Source organism: Antrostomus carolinensis, unplaced genomic scaffold (assembly GCF_000700745.2).
Source record: "Antrostomus carolinensis isolate BGI_N321 unplaced genomic scaffold, ASM70074v2 scaffold20583, whole genome shotgun sequence".
Taxonomy (NCBI): Eukaryota; Metazoa; Chordata; class Aves; order Caprimulgiformes; family Caprimulgidae; genus Antrostomus; species Antrostomus carolinensis.
The window spans coordinates 36,204-49,267 of record NW_010304714.1 but is presented as its reverse complement, the minus strand read 5'-3'; the positions used below and the strand labels follow the sequence as shown (position 1 = coordinate 49,267).

At 39.3% G+C, this 13,064-nt stretch overlaps 1 long non-coding RNA gene across 1 annotated transcript; it reads left to right on the top strand.

The window, feature by feature from the left end:
* Window positions 1-1,180: 1,180 nt before the first annotated feature.
* LOC104522305 (uncharacterized) lies at window positions 1,181-7,332 on the top strand. The gene is made up of 3 exons (XR_727986.2): window positions 1,181-1,299; window positions 4,421-4,539; window positions 6,402-7,332. It is a non-coding gene; the product is annotated as an uncharacterized LOC104522305 (long non-coding RNA).
* Window positions 7,333-13,064: the final 5,732 nt, after the last annotated feature.

The following is a 13,064-nucleotide window of genomic DNA, read 5'->3' as shown; positions in this document are numbered from 1 at the left end:
ACCGGCCTGTAGTTCCCTGGGTCTTCCTTGTAAACCTTTTTAAAAATGGGGGTTATGTTTTATATCCTCTTACTGAGTAAGAGGTCCAGCTCTATGCTCCAGCTCCTCTGTGATAGCTGAGGACAGTGCAAGTATGTACTTTCTGCTTCTCCCACCATGTAAATTAGAAGAATCTGGTGACTAAATTATAGCAGCTGAATACACCATGTAGGTTCTTAAAGGGGAACATCAAAATCTCAAAATAAAATTGGTGATCCACAAGTCTTTTCAAATATTACAGAATCAGAGACAAGCCTGAACTCCACAACACTTCCTTGCTTAATTTCCAGGCTTCCAATGAGGTGCATCTCTGTACAGGTTCAAAATGTCCCGTTCTCCCCAGTGCTGAGAGCTCCCTATGTGAAAAAGCAGTTGATCCTCAGTCTCTTGCCTCTGAGGAGCTCAGTCTACTTTCAGACCATGTGTAAGAAGTCCCAGCAGGACTGATCTCTCCACATGCTATGGTCAGATTGATGCTTTAATTTCATATATGCTGGGAACAGACAGATTAGGTACTGCTGGTGCTGTTGTCTGGAGTATGTTGTGTAAGAGGCAAGAAGGAATGAGGACATGATCCACCGTCACCTTTCTCTCATAAGCCATGTGGGGAGTGTTGTGACTCTGTGGTCCCAGCTCAGAGGCCTGGGTGTTCTGAGTGTAGAGAGCTCAAGCTTCTCACCCAGGGATTGCCCATAAAAGTCCAAGTGCCCACATTTAACCTTGTTAATGGTTCACTTTTAGGCATCTATGTCCTTTATTAGCCCTGAATTCTTACAGCTCATGAAAGTTTTTTTTTTTTAAAGTTAGTTTTTTTTTTTTAGACAGTCTTTCAAAGCTTTTCAGCATATTCATTAATGCCCAGTGAAAAAGACTTGCAAGTCAGTGTTCACATATTATGATTTGCTACATATTTCTGAGAAAGGCTTTCATTGCACAGAGAAATTAGTATAACTACCAGCTGAATTGTTTTTCCTCTTCACTGTTTGTTCCATTATGATGTTTAGTAATTATCCTTGATAGTTGTTGGCGTGTAGACTGTGGGATCCATTACATGCATCATTAGATATATCAATGGATATTTCACTGATGAAAATGCCATCTTTTGTTAAGAATTTTCCAGTGATTTCTTATATGTTACTGACTTTATTTATTTATCTTAGATTCATCGAGGAGTGAAGGGGTTTGTTAAAGATCTTCAGGGCAATCCAATAGCAAATGCTACAATTTCTGTGGAGGGAATAAGCCATGACATTACATCAGGTGAGTGTTGTACCTGAAGGAAACAAGAAATACTGGAATTTAACACCCTCTGATTGGCAACCTGGAGCCATTTCCAATCCTATTACGCGAAGCTTTAAGGGAGCAAAATTTTTAAGCTGGGAAAACATGTTGTTCTTCAAGAAGCTTCTTGCCTGCATGATTTAATGAATCTCGCATGTTTTGCTCTCCAAGTAGCTGGAGATTAGTTGTTGGGACTTCATGGATCTCTGGTGTGAATTGGTTCTGACAGCTTTTGCTTATTTGTGCTTAGTTTGTCTTCTGATTTGTGGTACAAGTAGTGTTTCACAATTCTGACAGCATTTAAAGTTCTGTCAGCAATGCTGTTTTGAGTTTAAAGGCTAAATTGTAGTCCAAAACTGTTACATTACTTACAATGTGATCATTTACGTATCATTTTTGATATGTAAATTCTTGACAGATTTTCAGTTTATATAACTTCCTCCTGCGAAGATAAATTCTCTCTGCTGTTTACAATTATGTGACTTTTTTTTAGAAGGATAGTTCTAAAAGAGGAAAGGATCATGTTGGTGTTTCTAGAAAATTGTGCGTCACCTCTTCAGTGATGGTGGTGTCCTTTATCCTAGGAATGAATTCAAAGGTAGCTCACAGAGTGCCAGCTTGCAGTCTTCCTTGTAGACCTATGCTTTCTTACTCTGAATCGCAATTTTTTTTGTTTACACAAGGTACTAATTAGAAAAACAATAATAAAATGCCATTGCTTTATGCATGAGCTTACATTATGATTATTTTCTCAATGATATGTGTCACTATACTGTCACAGAGATGCAGAATACTATGAACAGGACTAGTCGACCCCTCAGAGGACTTTGATTTGTGTTTGTTCTCACATCACCTGCAAAGGCAGCAGCATTTCTGCCAAGCAGAATAGTCTGTGATAACATTAGCCACCTTCTTTCACTATATATAAGACAGCAGAAAGTATGTAGGTTGGCAATACATTGTCAAGGATAATAAAAATTGAACAAGCTGTGCAAAGAGTTATTTTGAGGTATAAGAGAGTGACGCATATGATACTGCAGCTCATGCTTCTATGGTACAAAAAAGCATCTAATCATGAATCCTCTCACATCACTGTGTGTGTATAAGCCTGGAAGTCATGTATTGTCAAAACAGCGAGGAAAACAAGCTCTTGTATTTTAGCACATTCAAAAAGAAGGATAAATATTCTTTGGCTTTTTTTCCCCAATCCTTTGTTTGTAAGTTAAAATTCACCTTTGTTGCAGTGCCAGGAATTAGAATAGATCATTATCATAGCTCTGCAGCAGTATTTTTTTCCTTTCTGTTTTATGAAGAGAAAAACCTGGGAACAACTGGATGAACTACTGACATTTTTTGGCTGTGTGAATTGCAGACATTTAAGTAATGTTTCCCTCTGTGCACAGTGTAACTGCAGATGTATTGAGAAAGCATTTAAGGAACTGGTGGTAAGAGCACAGCCAAGTGCTTTTAACGACACTGCTAAATGAGCTTGAGAATAGCCTTGCAATGTTTTCTGAAATTCTGCGTGGAGATAGAGAAATTCAGAGTATTAGGCTGTGACAAGTTAGATGATTGCCCACTTCTGGTGCAGGAAGGATCTGTTCTTTGTGAAAATGAGAGGGGGTCATTTCTAGACAAGAGGATGCTGGGTGGCCAGGCCCAAAGAGTGGTGGTAAATGGAGTTAAATCCAGCTGGAGGCCAGTCACAAGCGGTGTTCCCCAGGGATCAGTGTTGGGGCCAGTTCTGTTTAACATCTTGATCAATGATCTGGATGAAGGGATTGAGTGCACCCTCAGTAAATTCACGGATGACACCAAGCTGGGTGGTAGTGTTGATCTGCTTGAGGATAGGAAAGCTCTACAGAGGGATCTGGAGGGGTTCAATCAAAGGGAAGCAAACAACTGTGTAATGTTTAACAAGGCCAAGTGCTGTGTTCTGCACTTGGGTCACAACAACCCCATGCAATGCTACAGGCTTGGAGAGGAGTGATTGGAAAGCTGCCTGGCGGAAAAGGACCTGGGGGTACTGGTCAACAAGTGGCTGAATATGAGCCAGCAGTGTGCTCAGGTGGCCAAAAAGGCCAATGGCATCGTGGCCTGTATCAAATACAGTGTGGCCAGCAGGACCAGAGAAGTCATCCTTCCCCTGTACTCAGCCTTGGTGAGGCTGCACCTTGAATACTGTTTCCAGTTTTGGGCCCCTCACTACAGGAAGGACATTGAGGCACTGGAGCGTGTCCAGAGAAGGGCAACGAAGCAGGTGAAGGGCCTGGAGCACAAGTGTGATGAGGAGTTTAAAAGACAGCTAGATGGCATGCTCAGAGATATGGTTTAGTAGTGGACAGGTATGGTTGGACTCAGTGATCTCGGAGGTCTTTTCCAACCAGGACATTCTATGATTCTATGATGCATTTTTATTCTGTGACTGAAAAGGACTGTAGGAACACTCAGTGCAGTAGGAGCCTTTCTTTGACCTGAGTGGATTAAACTTCCATTTCTTTGTTTAGCTAAATGGAAGAAAAAAGCCTTTGACATTGCCTGGTTGCTGAAAATTGTAGATAATGATGCTTCAGGGGCGATACATGTGGAACATTCCAGAAAATTATAGTTTATAGCTTTCTCTGCAAGATAAATTGAGAAAGCTTGTCCTATTTATTTACATTTTATGAGAATAAAATTTATTTAAATTTTTATTTTCAGAATACTGAGGTACATTAAAAATCCACATTGCATTGCAAACTGAAACTCAGACATTAACGGGAGCTGCACATTGGCTGGAGGGTGCTTCTAAAGTAGAATAATGTCCCAGATTGTCCTTTCCTTCAGTGTGCTGGAGAGCCTTCAGCCTCAGCAGGCAAAATCTTTCATGGAGGCAACAGCACAGCCTCAGAGTTGAAATCTGTGTTTGAGTTACCTAAAATGAAGAAAATCTGTAATGATATATTTATACAGCCCTTAACAGAAGAATCCATTCAGACAAACAAAAGGAAAGGGCTGACAGGAATACACGAGAGTCTGACAAGATATATGGGCCCTTTTCCTTAGCTGTGTAATTAGTTTTATATGTGTTTATTTGGATTATTTTTTTTCTTCTCAACAGCTACGGATGGAGATTACTGGAGATTGCTTGTGCCTGGAAATTACAAACTTACAGCCTCAGCCCCAGGCTATTTAGCAATAACTAAAAAAGTGGCTGTGCCCTTTAGCCCTGCAGTTGTGGTAAGTGCTCAGATGTGTGTTGTTTTATCGTTGTCCTTGTTTTCCAGGACATTTACCGTATGGAATAAGGGGTGGATATTGTCCTGGTTTTTAGCTGGAACAGAGCTGGGTTTCTTTTTAGTAGCTAGAATAGCGCTGTGTTTTGCTTTTCAGCCTGGGACTTGTTATGAGAGAAACACTGATAACATACTTAAGCACAAGAACTAAGGGGATGAGGAATATTTAAATTAATAAGCTAAATTGGCATTTGGCTATTCCAAAGTGATATTCCATATCATATCACGTCATGTCCAGTATATTAGTGAGGGTCTCTTCCTCTCTTGGCTCTCTCTGGCTTTCGCTCGGGCTCTCGCTCTTCTGGGATTGCAGTTTTGGTTTGGGATTGTCGCTCCTCTGGGATCCTTATCTGGGAATGGACTGGGCTTGGTTGGTTGGTGGTGAGCAGTTGCACTGTGTACCACTCATTGGTATATTTTGTTACCGTTATCATTATCACTACTATTTTAATAGTAGTATTATTTTAGGTTTCCTTTTATTTCCATTATTAAATTGGGCTCGTCTCAACCTATGAGTCTCCTTACCCTTGCCCCCAATCTTCTCCCCTATTCCCTGGGGGTTGGGAGAAAGTGGGTGAATGGCTGTGTTCGCTGCTGGCCAAGGGCTAGCACAGTGAAACTATCACAATCGCCTATTATATATATAAAAGGTCTCTTACTTTCTTTTCCTTCATGTTATACAAGTTAACATGAAATGATTTTTCAGAATATTTCAGAATTTGCTAATTTAGAAGACAGACTGGAAATCTACTCTTCTAGTACTTGCTGCACAGGCTACTGGGAGTAATCTCATTGTAAACTCATTTCATCTCCTGTTGGTCTTATTTAAAATGAAAAGTCACAGAGCAGGGTAATATTGAGATACTTAAACATTCTTTATTGGCTGATGTGTAAATAGCCAATGAGATAGAAGATTACAGGATATCTTGAGGTAGTGCAACACAAATACTAAAAGATGTTGAGGTTTTCAGTGAGATGTGCTATTTTTAATCTAAATTGTGAAGTAACTGCCTGCATAGGTTATAAACTGTTCAGCTCTGTGCAGAAAGATAGTGATGGAGCTCTGCTTTGTGTAGATATCCAGCACGTATAGCGAATAAGACCTAGGCTGCATCTAAGAGTTCAGAAGCATTTTTAATTCATCCTCTGTACAGATGTGGATTCCACTCTTAATGGTTAAAATAAATGCTTATTTCTCGAGTGTTTCCCATATGCCAGGATATACTAAACTAGCACATCATATCTGCACTAAGTAGCCATGTGTCTGAAAGGCTCCCTGGGTGGTCTTGATGGCATAAAATTGAATGCATGTTTTGATATGCTGCGTGTCTGCATTGCTAGCTGTTAGACAGCAATATGCTGATGATGCTTTTTATTATATGCTAGATGATTTACATGGCTGGCTATTCAATTTCTGTTTCATTAGCCCATATTTTTAGAAGTTTTTAGACAAGTCAAAGACTGGACAGATGTCTGGTTTCTTTTGGAGATTTTGCTCACCTATGTGCATTTTTTAGATAATTGTATTGTATTTATATAATACAATAGTATTGCACATATACAAAAATATGTGCATTTTTTAGATAATTGTATTGTATTGATATGCTAGTATTGCACATATTTAAATCAGCCCTGAAAGATTTTGGAATAAACCTAGCCTAAAATGGAAGGTACCTCCCTAAGCCTCATGTCTATGTTAAACAACTTATTTCAATAAATGACTCTTAAAAGCCTACACTTCTCTCTCTCTCTCTCTCTCTCTCTCTCCAAATCTTACCAATGTTTTTGGTTGTTTCTCTTACTCAGGTTGATTTTGAACTGGAGTCATTGTCTGAAAGAAAAGAAGAGGAGAAGGAAGAGTTGATGGAATGGTGGAAGATGATGTCAGAAACACTAAATTTTTAAATGAAGAACTTGGCTTTACAGCTTTTAATCTATTATATGTTGATTTAGTATAATGTACCGTGGAAAGTCCCTATATTCTAGATTTTGTGCACTTCACAATAATTAATTTTGAATTTTTCAGTCATCTTTTGATTAATATGATTATAAATAACTACTAGCCTTCTAGCTAGATAAATAAGTTATTAATTTTCTTTCATATCATTATAGAAGATTTACTCTTATATACAAATCAGAAAAAAATGAGTGAATGTCTCTGCAGCCTATATGGAAGTACAATCTGTTATGTATTATTTTCAAATTCCGAATATGTAGGTTAACTTTTGATTTTAGAAAAGAAATATGCTGTAGTCAGTTCTCAATACTGCCAGAAATATTTGACAGTGCATAGTAGTAGACAGTGCTTTTTACTGAGTTCTGTAATGGATGTTATTGAAAAGATTTATAATAACAGTGTATGGTGTAATGATATTTTACAAGGATTAAAATTCAGTATAACATTTTGTGTGTCTCTGATGTTGAGGCTATTTAAATATGTAAGAAACATAAATTGACTTCATTTAAGTAAGCAGAAGGAATCTGCATATGCTCTTTTATTAAAGATGGCATGGAATGAATTCAGAAAATAGCAGAGCTTTCTTCCTTAAATTGTTAATGATATTTCAAGATCAGGTTTTAATTATTTCTCCTTACTTACTACCCAAATTAAAAACTGTGAATGAGCGAAGAAGAAGAGCTTGTGCATCTTGTTAATATGCAGCTTGTGTTTGTTTTACAGCAAGAAAAAAAAAATAATTTTAGGTGATGTCTGTTTTAATTTGGTAACTATCTTTTCAACAATCTTTAAATGTGTCAGTGGTGTCTACATAATCAACCAAAAGCTCATATGTTCACCAAAAGCTACCAAAGCATTACAGTTTAGACAATGAACTCTAGTTTACTTTTTAAAGTCTACTGAGGACATACATTCAGTCTCACAAGCCAAGAATGAGTTTATTTCCAACTTTGTTTCTTCTGCTGGTTAGTCTTACCTAAAGCTAGAAGTAAGACAGATAAGTGAAAATTTTTTCAGTGGTGAAATTTTCAAAAAATACTTGAAGAGGATAAAAAAGCAACTTTGATTTAAAAAGATCCTTCTTCCTCCCATTTTTGTATAGCATACTTGAATTAACTTTCTACAGTATTTTGTTTAAGGTGAATGAAAATTGCAGGGTCAGAGAATAGACATGAACCATAGTGGGTGCAAGTTTGGTATAATTCTTCTGAAACCACTGCTGGTATGCTACTTGATAGCAGCTAAGCATCTCATCTGTTTGAAAGCTTGCACATTATTGCTAGTCTATTTTAATTTAAGATCAGATGTTTGATATAGATTTCTTTCCTCTGTTTTTTTATTATCATTGTCTGTGTTTTGATTAGCATATTATTTTAGTTGATGCTGTAAGAGTTCAGAACCAACCAACAATGCACTATCATGCTCCCATCGTGAGTGAAAAATCATGTATTCAGGAGCAGGATCCAAATTTATCACCTTTGGGTATTAAAAAATGTACTGAAAATACATTTTTTGAGAATTTGAAATTCTTCAATAAAAATAGCACTTGATCCTTTAAAGTAACAGGATTAAGTTTTGACACATGTTGATAAATTGAACAGCAATAAAAAGACATAAACTCTCTCTGATCAATAATTTGCTGTGTAACCTGTAGCTCATTTGGGTAGTAGATATGTAATTCCACACTTCAGGGGAACTTCTCTTGATGTAAGCTGTTATGCAGTGATGACCTTTGAATTTCCCTTGCTATGAGGAACCCCTGTGGCAAACAAAGAATCTTACCCGTATATGCCTTGATAACAATTTGTGACTAGCTGTGCACAAGAGCGTGCGTAAAGGATGCCCAGTTACACCAGCTTGGGTGTTTATGACAATTTGAAATACTAAGACACATAGCACAAAACACACTTTTGTCTGGAAGTAACTATACTGTTTTCAGGTGAACCAGGTAAAGTCGAAGCAAAGAGTATAAAAATAAATTAAAACAAGAGACTGCTGGCATGTGGGCAAATGGCTACAGGAGTCTTTCTGACCTGTAAGCTAATGTAATTAGGCAAATGTATATTTGTGCAGAACACCCTGCTCTGCCCCTTCCAAACCTAACAATTTCAATCCAAACAATGTTACTACATGATGTGATGCCCGTCGTGTATCCAGTCCTCCTGTGTGGTGGATTGTGTGGCATAATTAGTGCAGACATTACATCAAAATAATCTCATAACTGATTTCTAATCCTTACTTGTATTGCGTGTGTGAGATCCTCTGGACTGCTGTTTCATGCATTTTCAATTAAATGTAGTGTCCCTTAAATGACCTCTTTGTTTTGCTCTAGGTGATTGCTTGCTATTGCTGTGCTGAGAACAGGTTAAAGTGACTAAATGTTACACCACCAGAACCACTGCCACTGTCCTTGCTGTAGGTAAACATCCTTAAGAACAGCGTAGCCAGGACTCTTAATAAATTAATTCATTATGTAGTTTTCCTGAGCTGTGTTGTAGGACTATGTATGCTTAAATGGAAGATTAAAGTGTTGTGTGATGCTGAGCTTTTGGTTAAAAAGGCACTTGCTGTACTCTTGTACAATAAATCTAAAGGTTTATTTAAAATGTAAAATGTGTGAGTAATTTACAGGTTCAAAACATGACCTCTTTGGCTGTGCATGTCTGCAAAGCGTGCCATAAACATCCTTGGTGAGGTGCGTGTGCCAATTAATTTGCTGTTTGAACAGATAAACAAGACTGGGATTAATGCCGGTATCCCATTGAGAGCCATCCATAGCCCCCTAACTTTGTGCCAGAACATCCTCCTTTTGGAGCATGTGTCTTTTGGAGTGCTTTTCCCATGCAGGTTTGCAAGTAAAGTCATGGATAGGAAGGAGATGCTCTGCATCCATGCAGAGTTGGTGAGGATAGGGCATACACTGTTGTGAATCTCTCTCTTCCACAGTACTTACAAATTATTCTTCTTCTGTATTAATTCTTAGGATTAGAAAGCACAGTATGCAGTGTGCTTGCAAACCTGTGGTACTACACATTCCTTCTAACTACAGTGGTCAGGATTATAACAGCAAAGTAAGTTAAGTAAAATCACTGTATCTGAATTATGTTTCTCTTTTCCTAGGTTGTGGTGTTCATGTCGACATATGCGAATTCACACATAGTCCTGGCTATTCCCGAGTTGATAATAAACATTAAAGTGTAAATTAAAACTGACATGGTATGTAAGAAAGAGTTGCTACCAAGTTTCTTTATCTGAGGTGTTTTAACAGATCTAATGGATATGTTAGGAACGCTTAAAAACTAGCCTGCTAAAGGAGAGAGGATTCAGAGAAGGATGAGAGGTAGTTTTAGAGGAGATGGAATTTAAAGTTAAAAGGTGCAGTTCTCATGACCCCGATTCCCACATCTGAGCTTAGTTTGACTCAGGCCTGCAGAGGCTGTAGAATAGCAGCAGTTTAATGTCCATCCACCTCTCTAAGAGTTAGAACAGCCGTCTAGAGCTTCTCTGTAAACCTCCTCCAGCAGAGAAGTGCCTTGTTTCCTGCTTGTAATTAGCACTGGAAACGCAGGACCCAGAAACATCGTTCCTGCACTTGCTTTCTGCCTTCCCGAGTCTCGCAAAGAGCTCAGACTGATCATTTCCTTACAGATATTTTCTTTTACTCCCCCTGTACACTTCTGTATATGTAGAGCTACATCTGTTGTGAATAATTTACTGCTTGTTAATTTGACTTAAAAGTTCGGTCATTGACACAACCTCTGTTCCAGTATTTCTGACTTCTATAATTAAACCCAGAAAACAAAAACACTCAAGAGATTTTTCTGAAAGTCACAGCATAAAAAAAATCCCCAGTGGGTTGGTTTGTCTCCTGGCTTGTGAGGGTTTTGAGTGAGCTTGCTTCAAGTTTCCATTTTTAAAGCCTGCTTTAGGGAGAGAAGAAAATGATAACTGAGCAGCTGATATAATCCTATGCCTCCAGGGGCTAAGGTTTTGAGCAGTATAGCAAGTATTAGAATAGGCAGTATAAAAATGAGAGATTTGGAAACAACTGCTGTTTACTTTTACTAACTGCGATAATGAGAGTATATTAATTCAGTTAAATGGCCCTGCAGTGCTGATCTTTCTTCAGCCCTCTTTATTTTGCCTCTCCATGCTCCAGGCATTATATTTCAGCAGTGACTTAAAACACATCCATGATTAGGCACCATTTATCACAGTGCTAGATTTTCCCTGAATTAGCGGTTAATACTTCATGTTATTTTATCTTTGTCCTACTTTCATATTCCGTTAAGCCACCACAGATTTTTGTAATCACATGTCCCTCTGTGCACAGTGCAACTTTTCAAAGAGAGAAGCTGATGAGTTTGGCTCCTGCACTGGGAATGAAGAGGGAATTTGACATCTGGGAATGCACTGGAAGCAGTTTAGTATTGTGAAATAAGTAGATTTTGTAGTCCTTTTTGCTAATCGTTCTTTAGTAAAAGGGCTGAATAGGATTATGTGCCTATGGGATTCTGAATGCAGTATGTCTGTACCTTGAGACTTTAGGTAAAGATACTCTGGAAAGGTTCCTGTTAGTTTCACTGAGGTTTTTATCAGACCCTCAAGTCTGGAATCTGAGTAGTCAGGACTATCTTGTGCCAAGACTGCTCATTTTGCATTAGCAGTAATTGTTCTTTGTATTTTCCAGGAGAAAGATGCAAAATAATAACCAAGAACTTAAGTCCACTTTCACAAAGTGCAGAATTGGTTGTGGAACTTGTTAAGAATCATTGCAAGACCTAAAGTAGAAATAGTGGCTGGACCAGTGTCTACCTACAGCTCACTAAGCTTCTGAACCACAGCTCAGTGGAAGACAGGAGGGTAAATCAGGGTGGCATTTTTGTTATATTCACCCACTGAGGAGGTAGTCAGGGCCATAATTTAGAGGCAAAATATCAAGCTAGATGAACTTCTCACCTGACTGCAGCATGGCAGCACTAGAGGGGATCACAGTGTTGCAATGCCATCCAGTAATGTGAGTCAAGTTCATGAACTCACAGGACCATCTGTTCTGCAGTCCACCGTGGCACATGTGCTGGTGCCCAAGGGTGCAGAACCAGCATCTCGCCTCCACATTCCAACACGTCTTAAACAAAAGGTATATTAAACACATTTCAGAAACTATGGACAAGATTCAAGAGAGGACTTGACTGCCAAGAGCAGTATGAAATTACAGTCTGACTTCCCTCCCTTCAGCTAACTAAATATCCGCTCACGTGGCTTTCCTTGGCTGCTTCCAGTTCTCTCTCTGGGTGTGTCAAAAACTAGCCCAGCCTGAGCAGCTCAAGGATCACTTGTGCCAAGACCCTTCAGGAGTGGATTACAGGGCTTTCTTGTGTCTAAAACCCCTAAGTTTGCACTTGCACTGTGAGGCAGGTCTGCTGTGGCATGGCTTAGCATCCTGAATCTTTGGGTCTCCTGAATGGGAACCCCACCAGTAGCTTGCTTTTGGCCTGCATACTTAGGTTTCTTCCAATGGAGGTAGAAGAGAGCTGCTGCACCTCCCTGGCGGTATAGGAGGAAATATCTGGCCTATGCCGTGACTCTATGTCAGAGCGTGACAGGCATCATCAAGACTTGGAGGCTGGGAAGTGCCCCTGGACACCATAGGTTAGACATGGTCTGAGACATGGCTTCTGAGATGTGATCCTAGAAACTCAATCTGAAAAGGAATAGCAGGAAACCTAGTACAGCCTCCTTTTCCCTTCAGATTCAGGTAATTTATTTGAAGGTTTAATATGATAGTGATATTTATCCCTGTATATGCATATATCAGCATATTTGCTTCGTGTTTCCTATGGGGGATGCAATGTTTTTTAGTTTAAAGAAGTTTTTGGATAAAATACAGAAGCAGCTTTGGGAGCAGGGGCACACTGCAACACAGCTAGCTGGCTTGTGTTGCACACCATTTCTTATTACTGTGTGGCAAATGAAGAGCATTCACTCCAGTTCCAGTGTTACTAGGTTTGAATAGATGTAATAAAAACTGTTGGGTGGCAGTTCTTGCAGATGTGTGGAGGTGAAGGAGCAGGGCAAGAATCATCTTCTCTAGCATATTTTAGACACTTTTAGTTGCTCAGAAATTGTTTAAGGCACCTATTTTGATGGCCATAAAGGGAACGCAGACTCCTGGTTTTATGAATCCTGTCTAAATTAGATGCCTATGTTACACAAGTGAATCCCAGGCAGACCCTTGTGTTAGGGGGCAAGGGGCAAAGCAGGTGCCCCTCAGGAGGGACGGCAGGTAGCCACCTAAACAAAGAGGCCAGGGAAGCCTGAGGTTCAGTTACTGTTCACAGGAATATTTGAAAATAAGTAACATGCAGCTCTAATGTAGCCAGTGGCTATGTCGAATCGACAGCAGTGGCTGCGGGCTCGGCATGCAGACTGCCCTGCATCACCTCTAATGCACCAGATGCCCTTCATGCACGGTGCTAAAGCCTGTAGACCTGAACCTCTTAGTGCATTTT